Below are 13,578 nucleotides of genomic sequence, written 5' to 3' on the forward strand. Positions count from 1 at the left end.
TAAGATTATCCATGATTTAGGGGAGGGGAGGTACACTAACATTCAGGTAGAGGACTACTTTACCAATGAGGACTAAATTTAGTTCTGAGCTTCCTAACAGAAAAACCAAAAGAGATTCCATGAAGATTTTCAGAGTTTTAATTTCTTCTCTTAATTTTGACCAAATTATCTATCAAGGCGCATGAGCATGGCATTGTGTTATATACTACATGAAGTATGAGAGATGGACATGACTGTTGACTACCATGAACACAAAATATTACTCAAATATTCATTTTCTTTAAATTGTGCTAATGCCATTCTTAAAATTTGAATAATGATTTATGTGAAGTAGTAGATCTGAATATCATATTTCCTTTTGACATATGGGCTCATAACATGATCTTTACATTCAGGATAAAAATCTTGGCTACCCTTGAAAAGCATGAGTATTAGAGGAAGATAAACTTCATTCACACAAATATGTGATTTAATCTGGTTTTGTCATACATGGCCCGTCTCAGGTTAATATCTGACACTAATACATAGAATGGAGTCTGCTCATACATTACTACTACTGGGGACATTAAAGTCCAGTTGGTCACACCAAGACTTTACTGCAGTATCAGAATGTCACCCCTATAAAGCAAAGTCAAGGAAGAAATGGCACAGAGAGAAGTGAGGCTCATGAAATATGAAAAGCTTAACAGAAAACAGTGATGCTTAGCTTCTGTGACCTCAGGAAAGTTACTTTACCTTTTAGAATTTTAGTAATAAAGCAGATTATAACCCCTACTTCTTAGAAGTTGTTGTGAAGATTACAGGAAATTACAGGAAGTAACATAGGTAAAAGGTCCAGAACAGTGCTAGGCATAGATATGTCCTTATTTAAGAAAATGAGTCATAAGGCCAAAGCATGAGATTCTCAAAAGATTAAACATAATTTAGCATGATCCTTCAGATTCAATAATAAATAAAATAATCATTTACATTTGTAAAACACTTTAAAGTTTACAAGCCACTTCTGATTTAACAAATTGATAATCTATTCTAAGTAAACATTTCTCTCTGCTTTAATGCTAAATCTGTAAATATTATTACACAGTCCCAGGAGTCAACAACAGTAGACACTGTTCCTAAACTTCTACAAGAAGGCATATAATTCTTCAGGGGGCTTTACATTTATATATAAATAGGTCATTTATATCACTGTCATTCCCTTTCTGTTATTCTATGCTCAAAGAGGTTTATGAGACTACAAGTATACAATCATGAAAATTCTTTTTTTCTTTCCCCAAAATGTTTCCCATGGTGTGACATCCTGGGAAGTTATAACCATAGGATTAAGACCACTGGTGCCACTGTGGATGAAGCCCAATTGTTTCGTGAGCACATGCTAGTGGAGAAGGTTTAGAACAAGACCTTCTATATTAACTCTACACTTTTACTTTGACAGAAATAAGTAACAATTGAGAACAAACCCTGGCTACCTGTCACGGTTTTTATTTAAAGGGGAAATATTCAATTATATAAGGTACCTTCTTCTCCTTACTGTACTTCTTAACATGAAGCAATTCACTGATTGGCAAGTATTTATCAATTCATAGGTTAATCCCATATTTAATAAAATTGATGTTAATATTTAAAAGGGAAAAGAAAAAATGCATTTATTTTGTACTTTTATGTGTTATCAATTTTCTTTCCACTGAATTAAATGAAAGACACATAATTTAGTTTAATAAAACTGACCCTTTATAAATATTATAGATTAAAAGACAGTAATGCGAAAGTTGTCAGATTTACTGGCAAGTTTAGCATCTGCTCATTTTGAATTAAACTGTATCATTCAAATTTAGAAACAGCATTAATATAGAACTAGCTAGGTAAAATATCTCAATTCTACATTTCAGTTTTAGCCTATAAACATAGTATCATTTAGATATCCTTACACTACTATGTCATTGTAGCATTTCCAATATTTGACCATTTTTGACTTTTTTTTTTTTTTAAAGCAACTTCATATGGTTCACTCAATTTGAAAGTACCCTGGATCAGAATAACTATAAAACTATGGTTTCTTGTTGGATTCTGGGTGACCATCACTTATATGACCCTTGATTTGTATTGTATTCAAGGTGAGGCAAGTTGTTTGGTAAAACACCGGCCTTATGGGTATAAGCAAGTAAGCATGGGTTCCACAAAGTTGTCATCACAGGCAGAAATGACTTACTATCACAGCGTGCTGAGGGAGGACAACCCAGAAATTAATTGCCATCCTTTGCTACCCACATATATTATAGCACACCCACACAACTGTCTATATATATAACTAGTTCTTCCTTCAAAAAAAAAAAAAAAGAGATAACCAGGACTGATACTTTAAAAACAATTCATTACAGATGTTAAGTATGTTAATACAAACATAGTTTATCGATTCAAAGTGCCAACAAGAAATTCTAATTTCTCAAAGAGATTTCTATTAAAATTTGTAAACTGTAAAATATTTGTTAAGGTGTATTTATTGTCTCTAAAACTAGATTCCCTCTCTACAAGAGAAAAATGTGAGTACTGTACTTCAGGTCCAGAAGGTCTATTTTTAAACCTGTTGGAATCTCTCTACAAATAGCTTTCTGCAAATAGCTGAATAGAGGACACAGATTAATTCCTTGCTCTAATATCAAGTGAGCTGTAAAATTATTTGTAAGTTAGTTCACTGGGTGGTTTTATTAGTAATAAAAATAGTTTAAAAGAAACACCTAAGTTCCAAACCTGTGTCTGCTGAAATGACTTCAGCCGCTTCTTAAACCTTGATGGGAGAACAAAATCACAGCCCCTTGCCAGGAAAGCTAACTCTCCCCTTAAATCCGGGTCCCTTCGTAGAGATGTTTCCTTGATCATCATCTTTGAAAAGTGGATGTTTACTTAGCAACTGTCCAGCACACTTCTGAAGATAGTCAGATTTAGTAAGTTGTCAATCTCGTCAGGTAGAAAGGTATTTTCTTCTTATCTCCAAAAGAAATTAAGTTCAAGCATTGTGCTCTCCCAGTCTCCAGGGACCACAATCCATGCTTGTACTGACATGCAGCTGGTTCCCAAATATAGCCAGTGGCTCCCAATACCTGCTCATAATTTTCAAGTTAGAAACACGCCTGCAATGGGCTTGTTGCTCCTTGTAGATAGCTTTGTGTCAAACTGACCTGCACATGTTGAGAATAGAGAGCCTTCTGGGAAAGGAAGCAAGCACCCACTACTCTAGCACCAAAGTTAGAAACATTACAGTTGGACCTAAAAATAGCAACTTCTCAGATAATGCTAACTTCTTAAACTCAGAGTATATGAGGTGTCAATCCATGTAAATCAGTTTCTCCTCAAACTATTAGAAAAAGAACATGTAAAGCTTTTTTGGTTTTGCTATTTGGTATTTTTTGAAAAAAGAACAAGCTGCACTTCAAATTTGAATCTATAATTTTAAGAATAGTTTTTTATTTCTTATTTGAAGGGAAGCAAATATCCCAAACCCTCTAGGTATATCCAGTTAAAATATGGAGAAAAACAAACTTCCATCCTGAAATGTTAATACAGAAAGATCTGTTGGTCTTATATTTTAAAATTAGATCATTTTTTCCTGGCTTGTGTGTAGAAAACTATCTTAGTTATCTAATATACCTTTTTGGAAGTGATTCTGGATCTGGGCACATTTGAAATTTATTGTCAAAGTATTGGTTAAGAAAGTGGAACAACTGAAGGGCTCCTGGCTGGCTTGGTCAGTTAAACATCTGACTCTTGATTTTGACCCAGGTCATGATCTCATGGGTTCATGACTTGAGACCTCCATTGGGCTTTGCGCTGAAAGCGAGGAGCCTGTTTGGGATTCTCATTCTCTCTCTCTCTCCTCCCCACCCGACCCCCCCCCCCCAACCCCGGCTCCTTCTCTCTCTCAAAATAAAGAAATATACATAAAAAAAAAAGTGGGAGCGCCTGAGTGGCTCAGTCAGTTAAGCATCCGACTTCAGCTCAGGTCATGATCTTGCTGTTCAGGGGTTCAAGCCCCACACGGGGCTTTGTGCTGACAGCTTGGAGCCTGGAGCCTGCTTCGGAATCTGTGTCTCCCTCTCCCTCTGCCCCTCCCACGCTCACACTCTGTCTCTTCCTCTCTCTCATAAACATTAAAAAAATTTTTTTAAAAAGTAGAACAATTGGATGCCATAAGAAAGCAGCTTTAGATACATGTGAGTGAAACCTAGCTACGATAAAGGTACAAAAAATGATCAAATGGCAATGACATATGTCTTGAATTTGTGAGACATTCTTTTTCAAGGACCTTTAAAGAAATCGCAAATTTTTAAAATATTCTATTATTTTATTATATACTAAATATCTGCCTTAGTCATTTACAAATAAATCTTCAAATATCCTCTTCAATATTTATTTTCAATCACATTATTCAATCAATATTTATTTTCTATTTCTAGAAAATATAAACCAAATATCACCAAATAACCCCCTAAACCAAAAATAGCTCACAGAGCTCACAACTGTCTTCTCCTGAACTTTTGTCTAATTTAGTGGGAATTAAATTCTTTGGATTTCCACTGTTTCCTACAACTTACCTTTTTTCTTGATTTCCTTTCAAGACATTCTGACAATACTCGATAATGTGTACATTGGGCTTAAAAGTCTAAACCTGTGGTTTTCAAATTTTTTTCTTTCAAGCTGTGGGAATCCTCCACTCATACAAAATCATACATGAAAGCTTTCAATATATAGTATGGCTGACAGAAGATTACAACTGAAATCATTAGTCTAATGCTTTAACTTGGGCCCTTCCTTCTCCCCCCATTTCCTATCACTGGGCTTACATGTTAACTCTGAGCTCTCCAGTGTTCTCTGATTTTTTTTCCTATACTCTTATACTCTTGCCTAGAATGATCTTTTCCTTCATTATTTACCTCCAAATTAAAACATCAAAAAAAGTGTGTTGTGAATGGCACTAGGTCTTGGACTTATGATTTAACACTTTTTCAAATAACCACATCTTAAATTACATTCCCTCTGTTCTTCCCAGCAGCAATGTGTGGCCTTAGAGGGGTGGCTTTTCATCCCTTTCCTGAGAATGCTCCTCCTCAAATGATATATACTCTAACCACCCTTCAAAATCCAATTCAAATTTTACCTATTTCATGAAAGCTTCCCTGACTATGTAAGCCCTCTTACTACAATTCTCTTAATGAAATAGCGTTACCCTTAAATGACCTCCACTTAACCTTTTCTTTGGGTTAGTCAATGATCTCCATTTCTCCTTTATTATTGTTATTTTTAATGTTTATTTTTGAGAGAGAGAAACAGAGCACAAGTGGGGGAGGGACAGAAAGAGAGAGAGAGAGACAGAGACAGAGAATCCAAAGCAGGCTCCAGGCTCTAAACTGTCAGCACAGAGCCCAATGCAGGGCTCAAATTCAGGAACCATGAGATCATGACCTGAGCTGAAGTCAGACACTTAATGTACTGAGCCACCCAGGCGCCCCCATTTCTCCTTTAAAAGGGAGAACCCAACGCCTGGAACACACTGATTCATGGCTAACAGTTTCTGTTATGCTCTCATATATCTTATCGCAGTAGTTGAGTTGTATGCTTATTAAGAGTTGGTTGTGCTTGTACCCATTTGTTTACACTGGTGGTAATTTTTACAGTAATTATTCAATTCAATTACATGTTACATAAATTAATGAAATGTGACTGTGTAAAAAAAAAAGTTGTTTCTAAAATTCCTAAAAGTGAAAATAAAACCTCTAAGTTGAACTGTTTTATAGATTCAGTAAAGGCAAACTATTACTAAAATTTTTTTGCTGTAAAATTAGGTGAAGGTGAGATAAAGAACAAAATCATTAAAATTGAGAAGGAGTCCATATTGGAATTGCTTCACTACTAACTTAAGTTCCTTCGTCACTTTAAAGAAGCTGAAGCTGAAAATCAATCAATAAATGTACTGAGTGTGATTTATTAAAGAAAGATGTCATGGAACTTCAACTTCCAATCATAACACTCAAAGAAAAGGCTTTGGCCCTCTATCAAAAGATGTGAATAAATTGTTTTGAGTTAAAAAAAATGTTTAATATATACATGCTTTATAGTACATACACATAAAATGTGTGATACTCTACTGAGTAACTATCAATCCCAATAATGTTCAAGTAAAAAGTGCTTCTATTGCAGTATTTTATAATCTGAGAATTATTTTCCAAAGAATGTAAACTCTTGAGGGTAAGGTCAATTTTATAGTCACTCAACAAATATTTTTCTAGCCATTTATTATATGCAGACACTTTGCTGGGTACTGAGAGTATGGAGATAATAAATAAATGGTCTCTTCTTTTCCTTACCATACCTAGTAGAATGCTGGTTTGGAGCAAAGGACAACAAATATTTTCATTTCATTCACTTCCCATAAATCTCTGAAGTTTCAAAGTCAGAACAGTGGTTAAAAGCCTGCTCTGCGACATTTTCTAAAAATTTCTTTAATTAAAAAAATTTTTTTTAAGTTTATTTATTTTAACAGACAGAGCAGAGGAGGGGCAGAGAGAGAGAGAAAGAATCCCAGGCAGGTTCCATGCTGTCAGCACGGAGCCCGATGTGGGGCTTGAACTCACGAACCATGAGATCATGACCTGAGCTGAAACCAAGAGTTGGATGCTTAACCAACTGAGCCACCCAGGTACCTCTTGTTTTAAATTTTTTTAATGTTTCTTTACTTTTGAGAGAGAGAGACAGAGAATGAGCAAGGGAGGGGCAGAGAGAGAGGGAGACATAGAATACAAAGCAGGCTCCAGGGGCAGAGAGAGAGGGAGACATAGAATACAAAGCAGGCTCCAGGCACTGAACTGTCAGCACAGAGCCCCATGTGGGGCTCGAGCCCATGAACTGTGAGATCATGACCTAAGCCGAAGTTGGATGCTCAACCAACTGAGCCACCCAGGTGCCCCTTTGCTACACTCTTAAGTAAGAAAACATTTCTCCATATCTTTTGATGAAGTGAGCTCTCCTGTTTTTATTTACTCAACTGCTTTAAAAGAAATCAGAGGGAGAAAAGACCAGGCCCTTCAAAGGGCTTAGGAAAGAACTGGTCTGTATCAAGGAGTTATTGATGGAAAAAGACTATCATGAAGTATTTGTGTTTGTATGGAAGTATACGTGCTTGATCCTAGAAAGGATCTCAGAATGTGTTAGTCTTAAAACTTCTTAGTTTCGACAAGTATATAATCGAAAAACAGTTGCGAAGAACATGGTTTTTAGAGTGACCTCTTCTTTACTGGGAAATGATCAAGTATCAGGAATTTCACTACAAAACAAGGCTTATGATCTACTCTATCTTCTCTACCTTGATCATAGGAAAAGTACAACCCATGGGGCTGGGTGTTTCTGGGTGAGAGGTTTCCCTTGGAGGGACTAATCAGAATGAAGAAGAATAGAAAACTATTAATATGTAGTTTACAAATCCAGTTTGAAACCACAGCAAGGTTGGAACTGTGGGCAATTATAATGGAAAGAGTCAACTGTAATGGTCTTCCCAATGTCCTTCTGGAATAAATCAGGAGATCTTTTCTCCTGCCTTCTGCAGCATATATGAAGTCCATCCGAACAAGATACCTAGCTAACAGTAGGTGTTTCCTAAACAGTTACCTGAATCTCTTCTTGACCTGTAGACTATTCATGAACATACCCTGTCTGAAGATAAAGGTTCGTCCTGACTGGACAATGTGCTCAACCTGGGTCTTCAAGGCCACTGTGTTAAGAAAGCTTGACCAGAGCATGAAAAAGACTCATACTCTCTTGTGGGGATGACTGGGATCCATCACTTGATACCTCAAAATCCAGCATCTAGGCTGGGGTTCCTTTCTTGCCTTTATATTTGTTCCCCCAGAGCAAACGTGATTGAGCACGGATGAAAATCTTTCTCAAGGAGAACCAGCTGGGGTGGGTTCCTGGCTACAGGGTTTTACAAGTTCCCTGGCAGGGTTAGATGGAAGAGGCTGGCCTCTGCTAACACCCTAAAAAGCAAAGGGTTTTTTTGTTTTGTTTTGTTTTAAAGAATAGCCTTCTAAGAAAAGCAAGAAAAGGTACTTCCTTACGATGTTCTGAAAGGACCTACAGCATTGAGAAGTCAGTCTTGAAAGAGCCTGTGCCCTCAAGGAAGGGGAGACTGGGAAGGACAGAGGAGAAAAAACTGTGTGTGACACCCAACACATTACATTTTTGTAGAATTCATTCTTTGACGCTTAATCTGAAACTCAGGATTGGTTTTCTAGAGCTTTCTGAATTCTAATTCCTGCCCTTCCCCTTTTAGTGAAGACAATAGTGGTATATAATATTAATTCTCTCTCTGGAAAGAATCAGCTCTAAGGGATGTTTAAAAAAAATGGGTGGACTAAACAGGACAGTGACAAATTTGAACAATTTCCTGAATAAGCAAATCACTTATTCTGACTTGTATAAAACTACTAAACAGTTAATACAGTGTGTTGTGCCAAAATAAGTCTAGTCTCTATTTTATAAACAAAGTTGTAAAGTCATTCACCAGCCTCAGCTGAACATGGCTATGAAGACTGAGATGATACCATCAACCAAGAGTGAAGAAGGCCTGTGGGGTAAACCAGGCAGCAAAGCTGGGAAAATCTGAGTGACAGAAATACATAGCACAGCAAGCCTGGGAAGTAAGCTCAGTTGTGCTGAGTAATAGAATAAGGTTGAGAAATACAGCAGAGTCACTGTGAAGTGACACCAAAGATTCTGCTCAGAAGATACTATAGGAAAAAAAAAAGTTACATATTAAAGAGAAAGTTTTGCTTCATCAGGAGGGTACTTCTGATTCAAAAAAGGAAGCTAGCTGACTGTTTTGAAAAATTTTAAAATACTAAGTCAAAAGACTTTTTTTCTCTGTCCACACAAAAACTTGTACATAAATGTTCACAGCAGAGTTATTCATAATAGCCAAAAAAGTGGAAAACAACCTAAATGTCCATTAGCTGATGAAGGAATAAACAAAATGTGGTATACTCATACCATGGAATATTACTTAACCATTAAAAGGAATGAAGCATTGACACATGCTACATGATGAACCTTGAAAACATAATACTAAGTGAAAAAGCCAGATACAAAAGACCATGCATATAGCGTAAGATTCCATTTACATGAAATGTCCAGAATAGACAAATCAAGAGAGATGCAAAGTAGATTAGTGGCTGTCAGGGGCTGAGGGGAGGAGGGAATGAGGACTAACTACTAATGAATACAGGTTTTTGGGGGGTGATGAAAATGTTCTGGAATTAGTGCTGATGGTTGCACAGTCTTGCTGAATATATTAAAACCTACTGAATTATGCACTTTAAAAGGGTGAATTTTATACTATGTGAATTATATCTTGAAAAAAGACTTCCTCAACTTGGCTCTAATTAGCAGAGTAGTTAAAAGAGGTAATAACTTGGAATCATAGACTTTGTTTAAAATACCATTGCAAATAAACTTTAAAAGAAGAAATTGATTATAAGCTAATTAGTTAATTACTCTTAATCTTAAATTTTTATGTCCTTCTCCTTTAGGCTCTAACTTGGTGATTTCTCATTGTTTAATAGCTTGTTTCGTGTTAGTAATGTTATTTTATCTTAAAGAATGGACACTAAAGTGGGGAAAGAAGGTTGGTGGCAGTATCTATGGCATCTTTGCTACTGGCCTGATCCTTGAGCCTTAACTTTATAGGATGCAGCAAACTAGGAGATCTAGTAAGCATTTTGTGTCTTCTTTCAGTTGACTCCAAATGACAGGAACATATTTCATGACTAATAACAGAAAGAACCTACAAATCTAATATTCTGCCTCTTGGTATTCCTAATACTTGGGGGCAGATGTTCTTCTAGGATCTGGGGCAAGGAGAGATAATTAAGAGTCTAAAATTATTAGGCATAATAATTCTTGGATCACTAGAATTTCTAGTTCCTAGAGTTCTCTGTCCTCCTTCGTCTGCTTTTCTTCTTTCCCTCTTTCAGGAATTACTTCAATTAGATTGCTTATTACAGAGCACAAGAATTCATTTTAGCCTGTATTAGAAAACTGAAGTTAGAAGGAATAGAAGGTCTGCAATCCACTGACACTACCATGTTACCTGTCAATTAACACAGAGTGACAGAACTATAAAATACCTTGCCCCAGTGTCTTTGGGGTGTGTGTGTGTGAGAGAGTGGGGTGGAGTAGGGGGAGACTTCTCAGTAATTTTGGGTGAAGGCTGAATTCGCACATGTCAAATGAGAAGGCTATCACTGATGGTCAAAACTCTAGTGATGAGTATTATATTGCAAATATAACAGCTGATGGAGCTGTGCTTCTTGGATGCCACAGTGCCTTTTAGATGTCTTGTTTTAAAGATGGGAGAATTGCAGCATGTTTATCTGCTTATGGGAAGACCTAGTAAAGGGGAAAAATTGATGAATGCAGGAGGGAAAAAAAAGGACCAATCAAGGAGGAGAGTCCCTCAGTTAATAGGAGAGAATGGACCTATAGCACAAGTACAGAGGTTGGTCTTACATAGGTGCTCAGATCATTCACGTATAGTAACAGAAAAAAAGGGAGAGAGTATATGGGTACTGATATGGCTAGGTAGCTGGCTAAAGTTCTCCCCTCTGATTGCTTCAGTTTTCTTAGTAAAATAGCAAATAAGGTCATTAACTAAGGGCAAGAATGGAAGAAGAGATGTTCAAAAAGAGAGAAGGTATGAGTCATTTACGGAGTGGTAAAGTGAGGGATTAGGGAGCTGTAGTAGGACTGCTAGACAGTACTAAAGGCCTCTTGGAGGTTTGTGGCCATGAATTTAATGCAAAGACCACTCGGTTTTATTGTGTGATTTTTCTCAAGCCAAGGTTAGCTGCACAAATAAAAGCTCAAAATAGAGAACACAACTTAACCCAAGCTGTAGTTTCCCAGGTGAGTACCATGAAATGAGGGTAAGGCAAAGAAGTAGACAGTATATTCAGCAGAGTGATTTTAACTATGGCAGTAGCTCTCAAACAAGATCATGCACCAGAATTACCTGAAGGGCTTGTTAAACCACAATTGTTGGGCCCATCCTCAGAGTTTCAATTTAGGGCTGGGACCTGAAAATCTGCATTTCCATCAGATTTGATGTGATGCTGATGCTCTTTGATGGGAGTCATTCTTTTTAAACCACTGACATAAACACAGAAGCAGAGAATGAGTAGGTGAAGGACAGGACAAGCTCACTGGAGAGATCAAGGAACTGAAAAGCTTGTGTGTATTGGATGCTTTATCTACTGAAAACTCACAACGATTGCAGCAAAAATAGTATTGCAAAGTGTCATAGAGCCAAGACAGAAAATCTCCAAGAAATAAGGGAAATGTCCTAGGAGTAGAAGATGACTGCAATCAGGAGGGGTAGTGGGGGGGGGGGGGGGGTGAGTCTGATGACATTAGTTCAAAGTTGGAGGGGATAGTTTCAGGGAGTTAGAAAAAAGAATAGTCCAGAAGCAGCAATAAAAGGCAAGAACATTCACTGCCCCTCCAGACCCAATGGAGGGGTGGTGAAATGGGAAAGAAAAAATACCAACATTTCACATGGCTATCCTTGGGGAGAGATGGATGTCAGTTAAAACAAGGAGGTAAAGGGAATGTTTAGAAAGAGTTTGATGGCATAAGAGATTCTGCCAGTGAATGAGTTCAAGAGGGAATGGGGAAAAGATTTCATGAGCTGGGAGGGTTGGACATGGACTGAGAAAAGAGGGTGTACAAGAAGAGAGTGAGGAGGAGTGACAATCTGGATTCCTGGACTTCTTCTGGTAACTGGTGTAAACAGGGATGAAGAGCCTATCAGATTAGCCCTGATAGTCTTAGAGAGGAGTGAAGCTGTTGAGTGTTGGGCAGACCTGTGAGGGACGCATGAGGGCTTAACAGGAGCAAGCTGAGTCCTGGAAGCTCCTTTTCACTCCTGCCAAGGGTGGTGTGGAGGTTGTGGAGGGACTACACTCATCAGGAGCGCCTGGATATCTGACTCTCAAATTCTACTAGAATTCTAGGGGAACACGCATAATTTGAAGCACGTTTACTCCCAACTTTTTTGTGTGCAAACATATTAATAAAAAGAGATCACACTGATACATCTGTCTTGCAATTTACCTTTTTTTTAAGTTCCAGCAGGGCTTGAACTCATGACCCTGAGATCAAGACCTGAGCTGAGATCAAGGGTTGGGATGCTTAACTGACTAAGCCATCCAGGTGCCCCTACAATTTACATATTTTTAATCATCTATTTTATCTTGACCATTTTTCTACATCAGTATATATGTATCTACCATTTTTTTTTTTTTTTTTGATACAGGTGGGGACATATCCAAGACAGCTGATGTTGATTAGTTAGAAAAAATGGAGATTCAAGACAACCTGACCTCAAAAGCCACTAAAAGTGGAGTGGGAAATACAGGTTGAACTCATTCTGCAAATTCGTATTTGCCACTGGCCAGATCCCATTACTTTTATTAATCTATACTGTGATTAAATTAAATAGGAGGGAAGATGGTTTCCAACTGTATTGCTGAGTGTTTTTATTTCTTCTTAAAAAAATTTTTTTTAACGTTTATTCATTTTTGAGAGACAGAGCATGAGTGGGGAAGGGGCAGAGAGAGGGAGACACAGAATCTGAAGCAGGCTCCAGGCTCTGAGCTGTCAGCACAGAGACTGATGCAGGGCTCGAACTCACCAACTGTGAGATCATGACCTGAGCCGAGTCGGACGCTCAACCGACTGAGCCACCCAAGCACCCCTGAGTGTTTTTATTTCTATCCAAACGCTGAACCAAAGAAAACCATTAGTACCTATAAAGCTAGGGGAGAAGACACATTTTCCCTCAACAATAGGACTGGTTAATCTCAATGGAGGCATGGATATCAACCTGGAAAGTAAAGAGAGGGAAGCATTTATTCTAAATGCTCCAGAATAAACTTTCAGTAAGGTTCCCAAAGTGAGCTTTGCTATATTTTTAAGTTTATTTTCATAATTATTATGCATTTAAATATATATACAAAATTACACAATATCTAAACTTTGAGAAAACCAAAATGTTAGATCATTACCCTAGCAAGGCCCTTTAATTCTTCCGGAACGATATCTCAGACACAAATTCCTGATCAGGGTCAGAAGAGAGCAGAGTTCTAGTAACAGCACAAATCCTGCCCAACTTTCTCTGACCTTCTTGGGCATCCCAACAAAAACGAAACAAACCAACAACAAAAAAACCCACTCGTACTGATAAACGAAATGGCCTGAAAAATTATTCCCCAACCTAAATTCAGGGAGAAGAAGACGGGAATGGGAAATAAGAATGGGAAAAGGACAATGAGACGTGTAAGTATTGCTTAAAGAGCAAGGATAAACTTTTGGAATTTAAACAGCTAGTATGGAGGTTCTACAATAGAGCCTGGTGGTGCAATGGTGAACAAGAAAGCACCCTCTCCTCAATATGCCTACAGTCTATAATCAAGAGATTTCCAACCTGCAGTAAAGGGAAATGGCCTATACTCTTATGGGATTTTCCCCTATTGC

At 37.6% G+C, this 13,578-nt stretch overlaps 1 protein-coding gene across 2 annotated transcripts in view; it reads right to left on the minus strand.

The window, feature by feature from the left end:
• Positions 1-13,578, minus strand: part of PPP2R3A (protein phosphatase 2 regulatory subunit B''alpha) — a 217,867-nt gene that overhangs the window by 135,842 nt on the left and 68,447 nt on the right. The gene's annotated exons all lie outside the window — the stretch shown is intronic.

Source organism: Panthera tigris, chromosome C2 (genome assembly GCF_018350195.1).
Source record: "Panthera tigris isolate Pti1 chromosome C2, P.tigris_Pti1_mat1.1, whole genome shotgun sequence".
Taxonomy (NCBI): domain Eukaryota; kingdom Metazoa; phylum Chordata; class Mammalia; order Carnivora; family Felidae; genus Panthera; species Panthera tigris.